Consider the following 19,307-nt stretch of genomic DNA (forward strand, 5'->3'; position numbering starts at 1 on the left):
TGCTGGAGTCTTGCAATCCGAATCTGATGAAACATCCAGAGGAGAGATCATAGATAGCCCTGAAAGGGGGATTGGTCACCTAACCAGTTAAGCACCTATCAGGAGGGGTCTCTGATGTCACCTGCTGGCACTGGCAACTCAGATGCTCCCAGAGTGCCCCACCACCAATGCCCTGGGTGCCTAAGTACCATATACTAGGGACTTATAGGGGGTCCAGTATGCCAATTTGGAGTGAAATACTGAGTTACCAGTATGTAAGGACAAATTTGGAAACAGAGAGAGTATGATCACTGGGATTCTGATTAACAGGACTCCAGTGACAATTTAGAAAACAGTGAAACACACTGATAAGCAGGCCATAAACCATAAGCACTGGGGTCTTGACCAGCAGGATCCCAGTGATACAGTCAAAAACACACTGAAATCAGGCAGAAATTGGGGGTAACATGCCAAAAAGAGGGTACTTTTCTACACTGCTCAACTCCTCAGATTCTCCCCTCACCTGGTTGGGGAGATGGGCTCCTTTTCACTTACTCTTCGGAGCCAGCTCTCTAACAGTGCTGCAATACAGTAGCGGCCTCTCCTTTAGGTCTTTCAGACCGAACCTAGGTGTCTCTGGGGCTGACCGCTGCTGTCACCTCTTGGCTAGTATGAAGCTATTGTCTTTACCACTCTGATTCACTTATACTGTCTCTCTTTGGTAGTGTCCCTACTTTAATTATTACTTTTGGGCAGGCAGTGAACTGGATCAGTACCACTGCTAGGTATTTGGGGTAGTATTTGATGCTGCAGCCATTGACCTTGTTGGATTGGGTAATACAGACATTTGTGGCCCCTAGGGTGTTGGCAGTTTTACTTCCCCTGGGCCTAACCTGCAGGAGTTACAGTCTGTGGGTACCATGCCAGCATGCTCTTCAGGCTACTGAGGTGGCTTGCTGTGTTTAAGTGATGCTGCCTCCCGGGTGTGGGCACTAGAGCATCTTGTGGTGGGTTGGTCTCTTCTGTGTCTGTGCAGGGCCCCTAGGGCATAGTGGGAGTGGGGTTTGCTGTTTCTAGGCAGACACCTGGAGTGCTCATCTTACACTAATGTAGTGCAGATACCCTGAGTCTTTGTTTTGTGATCACTGGTTATTCCCCTTGAGTTCATGCTCTCGGCCTTTCTTTAGCTCTCATACAGACTCACCTACTCCGGCCTGCTGGTACTGGTTCAAGGGACGGTAGAGTTGCTGTGGGAGACAACTAGCCTTATGTCCACCCCCCACTAGGGGGTGCATCACATCTGTCCTGGTTGCAGTAGCTCACCCATGCTGCACTCACCTTCTGCCCTTCTGTTCTCCAGTGCTGTGCTCCTTCTGCTCCAATGCACGTATTCCCCTCTCATGCTTGGGAGGGCACCGCTTGTGCTGAGGGATGCTGAAAGGGTCTTGTCCTCTCCTGCGGTGGTAGCAGATTGCCACTAGGGGGCACACAGTCCTCTCTGCTTCCTTGACGGGTTTTGGAGCCCGGAACCCATCAGCTAAGGGAATGGGCACTCTGTTATTGTGAGTTCTCCAGCCCTGTTCACGGTGGTATGGCAGCTCTCTCCTCTTTCTTGGCTGGGAGCTCCACTGTAGTCTTCACTCAGTCCTGTTTCCACTTTGGAACATCTTCTACTGTTGCACCACAGGTTCAGACTGCTTCAGCACATTGACTTGAGTTCCATCATAAACACCCAGCGGCCACAAAGCAACATTGCAGCCAGACCCCTTGTCTGCTATTCGGGCATCCCAGCTCGCTGCCACTCTTTTCCACTTTGATGATTAGCACTGCCTGCAGACTTCCAGCTTGGATCTACCCCTTCTACTTGCTTGGTGTGGTGGTCCTGCAATGTGTTTGCTGCAGACTTACAGCGTTTGCTGTTTTGGCCTTTCCCCTTGCCTCTTCCATTGTGCCACGTCCTCTGTGCTTCAGTCACTGCATGCTTAAAACAGGGTCAAGGTGCTGTAGTCCATCTATACCTCCCCTGCGGTGATAGACTGTGCTTGTGTCATCAGACATGTGGGGTCATACACTCTCATTGCCAATGTAGGGTCATGGGCCCTAGGCCCGCAGACTGCTAAAATAACTGGAAACCGACACTAGTTGTAATGGTGCATAACCAACCCGGGGCACATGCGCCCAGCCCCTTTTATTTGCAGTGTCACCCGACTAATGAGGCCTATGATGGATGGGTGTGGGCTGGGTGTATACACTGCCCCTAGGGAGGAGCAGTAATATGACATGCCCAACAGGGCACTATAATGTCGTAAAAAAAATTGAGTGTAAAAGAGTGACCATGTTTCTTGTTGTCTAGGTTGTTTTGAAGGGATGTCAAAAAAGAAATATATAATATACAACTGACTTTAGTAATTACTACATAAAGAGTGAAGTAGTCAGCAATTTCCTAAAACTTGAAAAGTTGGGAATATTCTTCAAATATTGAGACAAACATTTAAGACTTTTTCAGCCAAATAAGAAAAGATTGATGCCTTGTACCAAATGTTGTGGACTTTTGGCACAATCAACAAGTGGGTAGATGTTGAGCCTTTCAGTATGGTGGTGGAACAAAACAACAGGATAACATTGAATGCTGGCACATCTTTGAACTGTCAAGTGACAGTGGTCGTCCTTAAGCTTGTATGCCAGAATATAGTGCACACAACAATAATCTGACGCTAATTATTTTGCCCTAAATATTCTTTACAATAATATCTAACATATATATTGTGCCCTAAATGTCATTTACGAAAATATCATCCAATTAGGTGTAGATTTTGTAGTAGTAACTCCAATGGGTGATATTTTTGTTGATGATATTTAGAATGCAATATTGATGTCATACAATCATAAGGTTCCTTTCGGAGGAGGTCCATCTCCACTTCTCCAGGCAGTTTACTTTCCCGTGATAGACAGTGTGGTTGCAGACGAGCTGATCAAAGTGATCCCATAGTTTCCTGAGATTTACCTTAAAAATATTTCATTTGATAGGCTGGAGATAAAATCGGCTATAGATGTTTTGCAAACAAGGACAACCACCACATCCCTTTCTATTGCCCAAGATTCAGTATTATGGAGTTTCAAGGGTCTAAGCCCCCCCCCCCTCCATTGTCAATCACTTGTGTTTTCTTCCCACTTATCCTTCTAGCAAAGGTCCAACTGAATGCCAGGGAGGTCAGCTTGTCAGCCAGATTTGCGACTCCCACAATTAAGCCATGTCATGCTTCCCACTTCAGGAAACGTTGCTTTGGCAAAAATGGGATAAGGTGTCCAATACTCTCCCCTGTGTCCTTGAAGAGGTTAGACCTTGCAACCAGGTGGTTGAAAGGAATGCTTTCAGATGTTGGGATTTTGAGAAGAAGTAGCAAATACAACCCTAAAATTGTACTTTATGCACTGGTGGTTGAGGTCTGCCAGGGATGCCAAGCTCTAGAAGTCTCATTGTCTGTCAGACCAGTGCTACAATACTGGGTAAACACTTGTGTAACTAGAGTTGGCAACAAAACAAAGTGGCTATTAAGATTATACTGTACCTTTACCAGGTGAAATCACTGGAATTCATATTTATAAATAAGTATTCAATTGCCCTTTTGCTACCGAAAGTGAATCTAAAATATTTGATGTGTAATCCTGTTGCATTAGGGACTTTCTTCATTGCATTATTTACTTGTTGGTTCTTATAAAAAAGTATGAATTTAAGTACTAGCATAAGCAGTCCCTTTTCATGAATCCCAAAGGATCCTCTCCAGGTGTAATTTTCTCTTCTGTTGCTGTTTTATTATCTCTGGTATTGTTGGAAATGGCCCTTTTGGTAGGATTACCTGAAACCTTTTGCCTTTCTCCTCCTCTTTTTCTGACCTTTTGTTTGTTGGCTTAAGGACTTTAAGCGCTTTACCACTACTGACCAGTGCTAAAGTGCATGTGCTTCTCCCCTAAACATGGTACCATTGGTGTATACACAAATGGATTTTTAATTTACGTGTAAGTCCATTGTAAAATGGTACACCATATACCCAGGGCGTATAAATTAAATGTTACTAGTAGGCCCGCAGAACTGATTGTGCCAATCACTTCATTAGTCCTTAAACATGTCTCAAGCCTGTCATTGCATAACATGTGTGCCTAGCTTCACTGCCACTTTGACTTGGCATTTAAAACCCATTGCCAAGCCTTAAATACCCCTTTTATTACATATGTCACCCCTGAGGTAGACCATAAGTAGCCCATATAGCAGGGTGCTATGTGCATAAAAGGTTGGATATATACCTTTACGTTTTGCATATCCTGGTAGATGAAAATTCCCAAAGTAATTTTTCACTACCATGAGGCCTGCACCTCTCATAGGCCAGCACTGGGAATTCCTTAACACATCTTTACACTGCAATTCTTGATCAGAAAGGAGTAGCTACATAATGTTTCAAATCTTGGTGATAATAAATTCTCTTTACTGGTAAAGTTGGATTTAACAATATTATTTTAGAAATGCCACTTCTAGAAAGTGTGCATTTCTGTGCTCTTGTTGCCCTGTGTGGCTTGCAGCCTGTCTACAAAACACATCTGGGTTAGGTGACAGCTACACTTTGTGTTCATTCCCTGTAGACAACCACAAATACAGGGAGGGTGGGTGTGTCAGAGAACTCATCTACATTCATCTGCATTCTGATATCTCTTCCTGGGCAGGAAGTGGGAGGTGGACCTGACACACTTCAGTAGGCAGTGTCCTCACAAAGGGCTGATTACCCCCATACTGATAGTCTGGAGCCCTGGCTGGGATGAAAAGGGGACCTGTGCACTTCAAGAAGCTGCTTTGAAGTCACTCCCACTTCAAAAGCACATTTGGGTATAAGTACTGGGGCATTGACCCTACCAAGACAGTACACTACTGGACTTGTGAAGAACTCTGCCAGGAGTAAGGACTGCTGTTCTGCAAGAATTGCCACTCTGCTTGATGGATTGTTCCGAAGAAACTGCTTCACTGCTTCGCTGAGCTGCCCCTGCTGCCTGCTGATCTCTGCCCTACTGAGGAACAAGGACTGGACCCTCTCACCTGAACCTGAAGTGACACCAAGGCCTTGCTGGCTTGTCTTCTGTTTCTGAATTCTCACTGCCGTTTAAGACTTCCTACAACTCTGTTTCTGGTGTTGGACTCTGCTATCTGTGAGTCCTACCCTTGCCTGAGCTGCCAATCCAGTCCTGGTCTCAGAAGTGGGTTCTGCAGCTATTTTTCTGCAAAAATCAGCACACCTCCTGTCTGCATTTAAAAGAATCAGCGTATCAACGCAGTTGTGAAGTAAAAAACGGTGCATCACTCTCGGAAACCAACACTTTGCCTTGTGAGCCCGGCACATCAGAACTGCTCTTCCCTGCCACAGCAGTCTACCAAGATCAACACATCCCTCGACTGCACAGAGAAACCCAGGGCTTCGCAGAAAACAATGCATCGCGGTCCTAGCACTTGTCTTTGGAACCAGTATCACCATCACTGCGTGAGACAGATCATCCTCATCCGCTGTTGCAAACAGGAAAGGTACTTTGTTCACCGGGGCCTGCATGTGTCCTGTATTTAGCCTGCCCTCCACTGAGGTCGGCCCGAACTTTGACTTTGCCCCGGCCCAGCAAGACCTAAAGTAGCCTTTTAGTGTTATTACCTTCTAAGCAGTATTTTTAGTTTATTCTTTAAAAAACTCCTATCTCTACTTCTACTGACTGTAATTTTGCCATTTTGGTCCTATTTTACTCATATAAATACTGCCTATTTTTCTAAATGTGTGGAGTCTTTTTGTGGTGTTTTCCTTGTGTTACTGTGTGTGTTTTGTACAAATACTTTACAGATTGCCTCTTTAGATAATCATGACTGCTCAGTGCCAAGCTACAGGACGGTGAGCACAGCTTAGCTTTAAGTGTGTATCTTGGTTACCCTGACTATAGTGGGGGTTCCTGCTTGTTCAGGTTGAATGGTCGGACAACCAGAATACCCATTTCTAACAGGTATCAAATTCAAAGAAGAACACCTTAAAATATTAATTCTTGGTCAAAAGGAGTGTGGCCATCTTCTGGCTCACAAGGCAGGCTCATTTTACTCCTCAGAAGAATATTGTCTGCATGTAATGCAGCTCTTGATTGATCAACCTTGCATACTACCCTGCACAACAGTTTTCTGCCTTTTTGGCAGGTTTGCACTATACAAATACCCCCTACACACATGCATACACACATATGCTGGATCAGGATGTTTTTTTGGCCATATAATGCAGGGTTTGGTCGTGTCCTGAAGGTACAACTAGGCAATTCATGAACAATAGCTCAGTAGAAAATGTTGTTATAGGTCTCACCATGTATCAAGAAAGTTGTCCACCATATAGGAACCTCAGAAGTAACTATTATTGCTAACTATTGCAGGACTATCAGGACTGTGGCACTACTCTGAGCTCACTGATATATCAGGAATTTTCTTTTTAGGCTATGACTCTCGAGTGGTAGCAAAGATAAGCTCTCAAGTTTTATTCTGGGTGAGTAACATGAGGTGGATATACTAATACCGCCAAAACATACACAGTACACATTCAAAATATTGTCAAGTCCCCAGCTACCTGTGGGCCAGCCTACACACTCACACTGATACTCATGTACTTACTTCCCCTACTCTCTGTGTACCCCTTTTCATCAGGTCTTGTCAAATAAGGAGGCAAGGACTTGCTGCAGTGTTTTCTTTGATTGGGGCAATCTGGTCACCTAGGGGACTAGAAGAACCATAATCCTAGCTGTCTGTGACCCAGCCCACACACTCACTCCATTACTTAGGTGGATTACTCCTCCCACTGGGAGAGATGTGCCCAGAAAAATGGGGAGCCCCAATGCAGCCCGTCAGGGGTTGGAATTAATGATCTAGGCCTTCTTCTTTGTCTCTGTAATTTAAATTGTTGTGTGGCTCCAAAATTAGTAAATGGAAGGTAACACCACACTCATCCACAAATGCAAATAAGAAACATTATTTTTTCTCTATATTTGACTCTTTTAGAGAAAGTGGTTGTGCCAATTAATATGGAGATTGCTCAAGCTACACCTTACATCATTGGTATGTAGATGGAAAGTCTTGAGAATGAGGTTGCAATAAACAATCCCCCAGATGGGTCTGTTGCAAAGCTTAGTCTCCTGAATACCATTAATGAGGATGTCTATAGAGCAATAGGATGCTGGTTGTAGTGATACGGGGATATGTATTAATTTGAAATTCTATAAAGGAAAACAATTGTACACATAATTTCTGAGCACCTATGGATTTTGTCAAAATATCTTAGTTGGCTAACAGCCAATTTTTCTAAATCATCGGTCTTGACCATGGAATCTAATTCCTCTATGTTCGTTTTCCGTAAAGAGTCATGTGGTAAACTAGGCCCCTTGTCTTCCCAACATAGGAGTGTGTATGTTCAAAACTGGACCAGTTTGATCCACATGGCAAGAATACCATTTGTTAAATTTTTGTTCACAGGTTTTCCATAAAGATTGGCAACATGTGACTAAATTGGATTATAAGAATATACGCCACAAAATGTGCAAGTGTGTCCACCCATGAAGCCGGGAAATGGGGATTTGCTGACGCTATGCCATAGGAAGCAGTACAACATCCATTCTGTTAGATGCTTTTAAGTCTTCCTCAATGACCTGAAAATGTTATATTTCCATAAAGAACTAAATTTAGGTTACTCAGCGGGCGAAATACAAATGCCGCCCCAACATTTATAGATCGTTACATGGAAAAACAAAACTGCGAGATTATCAAAAGAAATTATCTCTCATTGTCTAAATCTTCAACAATACATTTCCGTAGCTTCGGTACATTCAAAGTAATTATGCTGTAACTGGATTATGTGATTTCTTTTAAGATCCTGCGAAGATCTTCAAAGGGGATGCATTTAGTATTAAAGTTTATGACTTACTCCAAGGGTTACCTTTAGAGAAGAGGCAAAAATAAAAAATAAACTGTTAGCTCTTTTTTTTCCTTTGCAAATTGTGCTGGGTTGTGGCACTCTCTTGCATATGTCGCTGTCAATCAATGAAATACTTTAACAAGGTTTAAAGTGGAAGTGATGCATTATTCACCGGAGCCTTCCAGCTCTTACAACTCTGAGATAACCAGGTTGAACAGGCTATTCAGCACCTTTTGTTATTTTGCAATATTTTTAAGATTCCCAGGAATAAATATCTACAACCTTTATTGCAAGAATTGGCTCATCAGAGTATAGAGATACTGTTTTATATTTTCAAATGCTGCCCACATCTTTATCAATTTTCAATGTAAGTGAATTCTTAAAATGTACCATGAAGGCCTCATTGTAATTTCTAAATTGGATATGGGATTTGTTTTACTGTGCTTTTTATGTATATATTTATGAATGTTTGTTTGTTATTGTTGCTTTCAATGTACTTTGAAATCCATGAAATTAAATTGTGGCTTGATTGTCAAGTCAATGATGTTAGTTTTATGACTTAAGATTTTTTCTAAGATCTGTAGTTTAGTAATATTGAATAGCTCTGCAAACTAAGCATTTTTATCCAATCACAAGAAGGTCTGCCAGACTTCTGCTGTGTTGGCAACACTTTCATTCACTGCACTTCTATATAGTGCAAAGTACACAGCCTAGTTGCTACATGTGTAATTCCCACTTAAAGAATTTGAATGTGTTGGTGAAACTTTACAACACAGCTTACATACAACTGTCTCTTTCATCCCTTCTGAGTTCATTTTTTAATAAGGAGCACAATATGATTGCAGGTGTTCTCTAGGATCCTCCCTATAGAAGCTGTAATCACATACTGCACCTCCCTAAAAGGGACACCTATTCTTAGAAACCTACAACAACAAATGGGGCAGTGGTGTCAGATTTATCAGCATTAGGGTGGTCCTCCCTAAACTTTTTATCTTACTCCTCCACATTTTTCCAATCTAATTTCTGATGGCTGCTTACCAGTGCTAAAGTGCGCATGCTAACCCCTTAAAACAAGATAACATTGGCTTGTCCTCAATTTGGATGTTTAATTTACTCCCTTGTAAAGTAGTACTGCATGTACCATGGCCTGTAAATAAACTGCCATGCTGATATGGTAAAATAAAACTTTTACCAGGCTCTAACCTGCCTTTAAATACATGTTAGTCACCCCTAGGGTAGGCCTTAAACACCCCACATGACAGGGTTTAAAGTATTTAAAAATGAGGACATTCAGTTTTTAGTTTTACATTCAATTTTCACTATTGCAAGTCCTCCTTGTCCCATAGTATAACACTGGAGTTGCCTTATTACATTTAATAAGCTGTAACATTCAGATGGAACAGCTTAAAAAGTCATGTTTGGTGTGTTTGGATTTCAGAATGAAAAATCCATTTTATGGTGAAGTCGGATTTTTGGCTACTATTTTGAAAATGTAACTTTTAGAAATGTGGAATTTTCCTGCCATTTAGTACCTGCAGCCTGCCCCTGGATCACATGACTGGGTGTAGTTGGCAGTTGGTCTTTGTGTGTTCATCCAAGAAAGCCACAAACAATAGAGAGCTTAGGTGTGAACCATCACTGGCAGGGTGGGAGAATGGAGTTAGGCGTAGTCACACTTATACCTGAATATGCTGGATCGCTTATCCCCTGTTGGGTGTCTGGTTCAGGGGTAAGGGATGCAGGAAACCTGTACACTTCAAATGGAAACCTTGAGAAGCTTCTCCAATTTCAAAGCAGGCACCAGGTATATATATTGGACCTCAGAGACCAACTCTTCAGTACACTTCTGGATCTGTGGAAGACTCTGAAAGGACGGCCACTCTGCCCAGCTGCTGCCCTGAAGGACTGGTGCCTACTGTGCTGACCTGCTGCTTGGTGATCTCTCACCTGGGTGAGAAGATTTGGACCTGTGACCTGTACTCAGGACCCACTGAGTGACTCCAGGGGCTAGTTAGTCTCTTGTAACCAGCACCTGGACTCTGGAACTGTAAGTATTACCGTGCCAAGTGGTGCCACCCCAGTCCAGAACCCTTGGAAGTAGGCCTGAAGGTGCTCTGCCTGCCTGTCTGTGGACCCTGATGAACTGATGAATCTCCTCTGCTGCACAGTGCATTCCCCAACAGAACCGACAAATCACCTCTGCTGCAAGGATTCTTCCTGCACAAGGACTCTGCAGCTACCTCGCAGCCCACACCCTCATTGAATCTGCTGCTGCACACCGCATTCCTGATGCAAACCCTCCCATTGAAAGCCCCTCATTGATGGCAGCCTAAACGATGATGCAGGAGTTTCTTTGCAAGCCCCGCAATCCCTTCAGAACCAGCCAGTGTGCCATGCATCCTTGACGTACGACAACCCATCGCAAACTCCCTCATGGATGGTCTACTTGATGATGACATTGGATCTAACATCAGAGCCTCACAGCTTCCTGGGCACCAACACTGCTTGACGTATCTTAAATCCAGACCTTGCATTGCCTCGGCTGCATGACACATCCTTGATGTGGGGCTGCACAACACTTCGCTCCCAGGATTTAAAGTACTCTTGTTCACTGGGTCCAACTGGGTCCCTGTGGAGGGCCCACCTTCAATCGTTATCAGCCTGAAGTTGTGACTCTGTCCTAATCCGATGCAACCAGATGTTCACAGTTGGTGTTATGTGCTTTTTGGAGCTATTCTCACTTAAATCTCAATAATTGCCTGTTTTGAGTTCTACTGATTGGATTTTTGTCATTCTGGTCTTGTTGTATTTGTCAAAATGTGCTCTATATGTCATTTTGTTGTGGTAGTTTTCTTGTGTGGTGTTTTCACATGTTTGAAGTGTTACACAAATACTTTACACATTTCCTCTGAGTTAAGCCTGACTGCTCTGTGCTTGTAACTTCGCCCTGACAAGAATTGTGGTTGCTACCTGAGTTGGTTTTCACCTCCATCAGCCAGTAACCCAATTTCTGACAAGCTGTTTGAAACCAGTATTCCTTATTCCACTGCTGCGTACTCCTAAGTGCAGGGGGTACACCTGCACAGTTTGGTGTACAGTGTACCCCTTGATGGTGCACCGGTCACAATCCAGGGCATGTCCTAGTGTAAAGTAATTATGTATTGTGATTTCCATGGATGAATGTGTGCATGCAAAATCCTCAGATGTTTAACAATTTAAGGGAAACCTGTGACAGTTAAACCTGACCTAAACACCATTGGCATCTGAGTTTATACAAACCACAACACTCATAAAGGGATATCATTATTTATTTATGTGTTTTATATAGCACATGAGCACCAAAAGATATAGGTGCACTTTATATAATAATAAAGTATGTTAACGGGAAGGAGGCTAAGAATGTAGGTAGAAATGATGAAAGCGTAACAGAAAGAGCAAGCATGGCGAGAAGGGAGAGAGTAGGGAGCTGCAGATTACAAGAAGGGAAGAAAAAGGGCAAAGGAAGAGATGTAACAAAGAGCAGTGATTCTAAATAGGCGCCAGCAACAAATGAGAATGCAGGAACAAAGCCAGTGAAGTGAAAAGAGTACAGAAGGTGACAGAAGGGACCAGAGAAGGAAGAATACGTATATTAGGCTGTTGTTTTGTTTTGTGAAGATTAATGCCCATCTCACGCACACTGGCAATGTGTAACGGGATCTTACATGCTGCAGCACATCTCATCCAGGGCCTGAAGAAATATGATTTGTTTACCTCTATCCTGCTGAAACTGCTATTAGCTCCCTCTGCCAGCACCCAACATGTTCAAAGCCAGCAGCATCATTTACAAAGCTTTTACAGACTGCACCTTCCACTTAACTTACAGACCAGCTCACAAGCTCTGCTGGTTCTTGGCACACCTGCAGCCATGGCAACATTAGACTGCAGACTAAAGGCCTAATTTAGAGTTTGTCAGACAGTTGTATACTCCATCAGGGTAATGGAGTAAATTACTCTGTCACCCTGGCGGAGTCCCGGTCTTCCAAATTCTGAGATGTTCGTTGCTGTCCTGACTCTAAATCAGCCCCAGAAAAGTGGAAAAAAGAAAAAACAAGGCAGCACGGGTTCTGCATCTATCCACGCAAGATAAGGAAGAGCATTCCTATATTAATCAGGACCTTCTCTATGCTGTTCTAATTTGTACAAGAGCTGAAGGCGCACTGCTCTAAAGAACACTACATCGGAATTCATTAGCGGTCCACAAACCAGTTATCTTTTTCATATTATCTTTATACTGGTCTAGCTTTATAATAAGACATATAACACATAAAAAACATTTAAAAACTATAATAACAGTAGCAGGTGTTCAATTTATCTTGTTAAGTAAACCAATGCAATTGAATCAAACATTGTTTCATTCAATGTTTGATTAGCACCGCGGTCATAAAATGCTTAAGTGCAGTTAATAATCCTGGGCAACCAAATCAGACATTGCGCTCTGCAGTGGGCAACTACTGCAATTAAATTTGTTTCTGAGGAAACAAAGAGGTTTAAAGCCTCCTGAATTGTTTCCCTGTGGTGGGGCACTAACTTTGTGGTCATTGCAACATCTTCCCTTTCATAAAAAAAATCAAACAACTGAAACTAGGACTAAGTACCCCTGGACCCTGAGGAATTACACCAATTGAAAGTCTACAAATGTGATCTATATCAGTGGCTCCTAACCTATGGTCAGGGAACCCTGGGGGTTCGCGGAGCCTGCCCAGAGAGACAATTTCTGCTTAGAAAATAATGATGCACAAATCACTGCCGCAGACAGTGGATGTTGAACGACCATTGGCGGTACAGGCCACCCCGGCCAGCCATGGGACCCACAGCAAGAAATGCACACATTGGCATTTGAAACCCACAAACCTGACACACATCCACAACACTATAAAACACTCACAGACACACCCCACAATCCTTTGCATCGCCAATAGGACAACTGAGACTGACAACACAACACGCACACACAGAACGAAACATCACACAACTCACACACCCAACCACACAACAGCACCTCACCAATATCCACACAACATCCCACCCACAACACACACCATGGCACCGCCCAAGCACCCACGCTTCACAGATAGAGAGCTAAGAACAATAGTGGATGAAATACTCAAGGTCAAGCCACAAATCTTTGGGGCACAGGTCCAGCACACACCCATCGCCAGGAAGATGGAGTTATGGCAGACAATTGTCAACAAGGTCAACGTAGTGGGAAACCATCCACGCATGAGGGATGACATCTGCAAGAGATGGAACGACCTGCGTCGGAAGGTGACGTCCCTGGCATCGAGGCACAGCATTGAGGTCCAGAAGACTGGGGAAGGACCCCCACCTACACCCCCGACTACACCGACTGGGAGGAAAAGGTACTGGCCATCCTGCACCCTAAGGGCCTCACTGGACTCACTGGAGGAATGGACTCTGACAAGTTATCAACAATTTCCCCATATCGACCACACGTGTAATGCATGCACCACCCCACCCCTCCAACTACCACCAGGACCACTACCCCACCCAGGCCACAATCACCACATCCTGTCACCCTGCATACCCACTAACACACCCACATCCCTCCCCCTGTGCACAACCACATACCCCTGCAAGGAATCACAATGGCACTACACCACCCACAATGCACCTCCACATCCCATGCAAAATGCAATGCAACCCCACAAAAAGGTCCCTACATGGCCCAACATGGGAAGGAACTGCACAAAAGAGGCCAGAACTGTGCATCCTCATCCGAATTTGAAAATGTGACATACATGTCCATTTTCCCCCACAGGCACCACCACCCATGCCACCATGACGGAAAGGCCAAGGAGTGCCAGGATCCCACATGGAGACAGAGGCCCACTCAGGATACTGGAAAGGGAAGTGTGGACAGTGATTACCCTGGCCCGTCACACAGTCCTGGACTGTCACCCTCCAGCAGGCCCACCCAGGACACCACTGACACGCCTACCACCCAGCCACCAACATCAGCTCTGGCCAAACCACCCCATACTAGTGTATCCAGGCCACAGACTGGGGGGTACAGAGGCCAGAGTTTCCACCTACTAACAGGCAGGATCATGATGGCCCCAGTACAAGTGGTACTGCCAGTCCTGTGCAGGGGACACAGGCACAGGGGGCTAGGCCCAGTGGGAGGGTATCAGTGGCCAAGGGGGTAGGCCAAAGGATGGATGCTGCAGCCCAGGAGGTGATCTCTGAGGTCCTGGGAGCATACCTCCATACACAAGACAGGATGGGCCAGATCCTGCCCACCCTTGCACAGAGTCAAAGGTTGCAGATAGCCCAACATCAAGAGACCATGGGCAGTGGAAACAACTCAATGCCACCATGGCCACTCTAGCAGGGGTGCTGCAGCACCACTACCCAACCCAGCCTGAGACCCCCACAAACCTGGAACCCCTACCACTGCCCAGGACACAGACCTGCCCTCAACATCAGCAGCAGCAGCAGCTACTGGACTGGTGGCACTGGCAAAGGACACACAGGAGACAAGCATCCCTACCTGTGCAGCCCAGCACCAGACACCCAAATGGTCCCTCAGACCCAGATATGGCACAGGAACACCTTCCAAGAACAAGGCCCCCACCAAGAAGAAATAATGACATGGACTGACTCCCAAGTGTGCCACTGTGCCACCATCCTCACCCGCCAATAGCCACACAACAACTTGCAAGGGACAGATAGATCTATACCCAATGCTACCAATTGCCCAGCCCATGTACCTACAAAGGACATCCACCATTAGCCCACTCCCTATCACTGTACTGCGCACCAATGCATTTGTGACACCAAATAAAACACATGTACACCAAATTGTATGTCCCCTGTCATATTGATGAATCAATTGGAAATGTGAATGCATTATCCTCTCAATATCATAATCAAACCTTTATTACAGGAATGGCACCCCACGCACAACATTGTGTGGAGTAAACAGAAATGTACACCATGTTTGTCTCAATGGCACATGCAACCTCAATATTCAGGTAATGTTGTCAATGACCACAGACCCCACATCCCAATAGTGAATAAGTCAGACAGATAATATGCATTGCAGACAACATTATCAGTGAACAGTACCTCATAATTACTGGAAGTAAAGTTGGATCAGCTGGTTCCTAGAGTGAACATCTTCCCCCTCTTCATCCTCACCATCACTCTCATCCCCTTTCAGATGACTAGTTATATAGCACCCTCTTCCTCTAGTAGGGGGTTAGCTTTCCTCACAGCCACGTTGTGCGGCATGCAGCAGGCCACCACTATTCTACAGACCTCAGGGCCATAGCATAGGGATCCCCAGAGGGATGGAGGCAATAGAGTCTAGCCTTCAGGAGACCTATAATGCACTCTATCACCCTCCTGGTATGTCCATGGGCCTTATTGTAATTCCTCTCTGCATCTGTCCTAGGATTTCTCACAGGTGTCAGGAGCCAATGCATGTTGGGATAGCCAGAATCACCTGCAAAAGTGGTTGAAACAGGACTGTAACAGACTGCCATTACTTGCAGACAGCCTGGCTGTCAGCTATGTACAGAACCAGTGTCATACACACTCACCTATGAGCCATCCTCTGTCCCTTTGTAGTTGATCTATCATGTGTGGTACACTGCTGTTCCTCAGGACAAATTAATCATGGACTGATCCTGGAAACATGGCATTCACATGTGAAATGTACTGGTCTGCAGTACACACCAATAGTATGTTCATTGAGTGTAAGTCATTCCTGTTTCTGTACACCTGTTTATTTACTCTTGGGGGGATGAGAGCTATGTGGGTGCCATCTATGGCACCAATCACATGGGGAATGTTACCAAAGGAATAAAAGTCAGACTTGATGGCAAGGGGATCATCCCTTTGTGGAAACTTCACATATGTCTGCAGGTGTAGTACAAATGCACCCAGGAATTTGGACAGGATGAGGCTAAACATTGGCTTTGAGAACCCTGCACCCATGACCACTTGTTATTCTATTAATTGTGTTTGACCAATGACTTTGTGTTTCACCAGCTCGCATACTAGTTGCTCAATGTTCACCAGTAGCACATTACATGTTGTATTCAGTTTAGCTGCCTATTGGCTTTAACATGGCATTAGACATTACATTCTGTATTCAGTTTAGCTGCCTATTGGCTTTAACATGGCATTAGACATTACATTTGGTATTTAGGTTAGCTGCCTATTGGCTTTAACGTGGCATTAGACATTACATTCTGTATTCAGTTTAGCTGCCTATTGGCTTTAACATGGCATTAGACATTACATGTAGTATTCAGTTTGGCTGCCTATTGGCTTTAACGTGGAGTTAGACAATGCAGTTGAGAAATTGCAGATGAGCTGTGTTTTTCCAAGCTGTGTTTTTCAAATTGAATTCACACAAACCCTAACGTGATAAGACAGCGTATATTTGGTGTTTTCCTTTCTGCTCAGCCTTGGGAAGAGGAGAGTCCTAGGAGATTTGGCCCATCTCCAATGGTTTGTTTTATTTCCCGAGTTTGAGAGGAAGGGGAAGGTTTTTTGTAACGGTGGCCCTGGGCAGCAGCAGGGGGAGATCTTCCAGGACTTCAGTCAGGAGCGGACAACAGCTGCCTGGCTCCGGTTTGGGTGGAAAGTCTCTTTCTCGCAGTTGAACAGGAGTCATCAACTTGAAGATAGGAGAAAGATGACAAGCAGTGATAGGCCCAGGGTGATGCAATTTTGACTTTTAATTCTTTGCTTTGAAGTTATGCTATAATATAATCACATGTATTTGCTGTGTACATTGCAACTGAGAAGTACTTTGATATATTTTGCTTTCATTGCTGTGACTACTTTTAAACGTGTGCTTCCAACCTACTAATCTCGTCTTTCAGGAACCTCGTGGTGAAGTAATGATAATAAATGTCTTCTTTAAACTAAGAAGTGCATTCCAGAGAAGTTTTGTCAGCTCGGTCATAACATAAGAGAAGGAAAGTAAAACACCACTGTCATCTGAAATGAGCCTGTGGCCAGAAAATGAAGTACAGAGAGCACTTGCCCTTCTGTAGGGATGGCATGCTGATTCCAATTAACCAGTCTCAGTACTGGATTTAGTAATGCACATAGCTCATGGATTGTAGCACGGGTGAATCTGTAGTTGATAATGATGTTACGTTCCACCATGGTCTCCAAATCAACAAGAGGTCTGTACACAGATGGGTCCCTCCCTCACCACATGGGCCTGTAACTAGTAGGAGTGGAGAACATTTGTGAGGGACACACATACATATACACAACATGTTGTTTATAAATAACTGCTGTACATTATGTAGGTTACACACAAGCATTGTATGAAGTACAACTGTAGGGACATGTATTAAGTGATACGTCTGGACTGTTGTGGGCAGAAATGAATCATGTGTGCATGCGACTAAGGGTTGTGTTCCATAGGGCCTGCATGGTGCCCATGACCAGGAAATATCTCCGTAGTGCTAGCCAAATGGCAGCCCCCTGCCATCCAAATCTGTAGCAGTGGAAGTGACCTCATTCCGCTGGCGGTTGTTGTGATGGCATAAGGTGGTGTTGGTTAACATGGTTGTCAATGGGGGATCTGGGCCTATCATGATCGCCGCTGGCAGTGACAGTGCACACCACCGCGGAGCATCCGCCATGTTGTCACCCCAGGTTCACTTGACTCCCAGATCCCGTGCATGGATGTTCTCCACTGAGTATGCTGCTGTGTCCTGACTCTGGTTACTCAAATGGCACGCGTCACAGTGGAAAGGGCCCCAGCCTTCACCATGGAGGAGCTGGAGAAGCTGGTGGACGGGGTCCTACCCCTGTATGCCAAGTTATATGGGTGACCAGAGGTACAGGTGAGTAGGCGGTTGACGTGCATGGATGTGTGTGATGGTGGCGGATGCATGTGTGGTCGGTATGTACCTGCACAGACGTAGAATGTTTGGCAAGTACCGTGAGTGAGGTGGTGGGATGATGTTATGAATTGTCCGTCCCATAGGGTACGTATAGTCAGCTGTGTCACAAGGCCATTTGCTGAACTCTGTGTTTCTATTCTGTGTGTTCCCTACAGGTCAGCGCCCATCAGAAGAGGGCACTCTGGCAGGCCATCGCCAGGGAGGTGCGGACCCTGTTGGTCTACAGCCGGCGGAGCACCCACTGCTGGAAACGGTGGGAGGCCCTGCAGCGCTGGGCCAGGAAGACCTGCGAGGCCCAACCAGGGAAGTCCTCCCAATGAGGAAGGGGTGCCAGTCGGGCCCTGACCCCCCTAATGTGCTGCATTCTGGCGGTGGCATATCCAGACTTGGATGGGCGCTTGAAGGCTGCACAGCAGCCACAAGGGGTGAGTACCAACACCATGTCATGGCTCTTTGATGGATGTCTGAGGGTGCTGTAGGATCTATGCTGTCTAGTACCAGGTACTCTGATAGGTGTCTTACAGTAATCCGGCCCCCATGGGCACTGAGATGATTAGGGGTAGGTCTGCAGTTCATCAGGTCCTTCTGTCATGTGGTAGATGAGGGGTATGCTAGGGTTGTGGCCACTAGTCAGGGGCAGAGGCATTACTAGAGCTGTAGGTATTTCGCTCCTGTTTTGTCTCCCCACCCCTCTACTCTTGTATTGTCTGTGTACATCAGCATCATCTGGCGAAGGTGCAGTGGCACCAACGAGTGGGGGTGCGGCAGCCCACGGTTCCAAGGAGTCAGAATCTACCGACACCAAGGGGACCAGCTGGTTGGATGGCGAGGGGAGTACCACGGGGGAGCTAACTACTACTGGCAGTAGTGACTCTGATACCTCGTCCGATGGGAGCTCCCTGGTGGTGGCAGACCCTAGTGGGCCCACCTATTCTTTGACATCTTCCCCCACCCCCCATACCATCTCCACCCTCCCAGTTGCCCCCCACCCAGTTGCCAGTGCCTGCTCACCCAGAAGAGTGGCCATCTCCTTCACCCCAGGCACCTCTTCCCCTGCCCCAGTCAGCCCTGCTGACCTCACGGAGGAGGCTATTGACCTCCTCAGGACCATCCATGTAGGGCAGACAACCATTGTGAATGCCATCCAGGGGCTAGCATCCCAGATGCAGCAGTGCAATGCATACCTGGAAAGCATTCACAGTGCAGAGATCTTTTCAGGTTCTGGCCTCCTCTTTGACGGCAGCCAGTGTCCCTGGCCTTTCCGTCCCCCCTCCAACCACCTCTACGCCTTCCAGCACCCAACTCCCTTCACCCATCCCAAGCACACATTCAGACAGCTATGCACACACCTCAATACACAAAAAACATACACAGAAACACAAGCATCAGTTCCCACTGCAGGCATACACACAGCCAACATACA

This window comes from Pleurodeles waltl, chromosome 6 (assembly GCF_031143425.1).
Source record: "Pleurodeles waltl isolate 20211129_DDA chromosome 6, aPleWal1.hap1.20221129, whole genome shotgun sequence".
Taxonomy (NCBI): Eukaryota; Metazoa; Chordata; class Amphibia; order Caudata; family Salamandridae; genus Pleurodeles; species Pleurodeles waltl.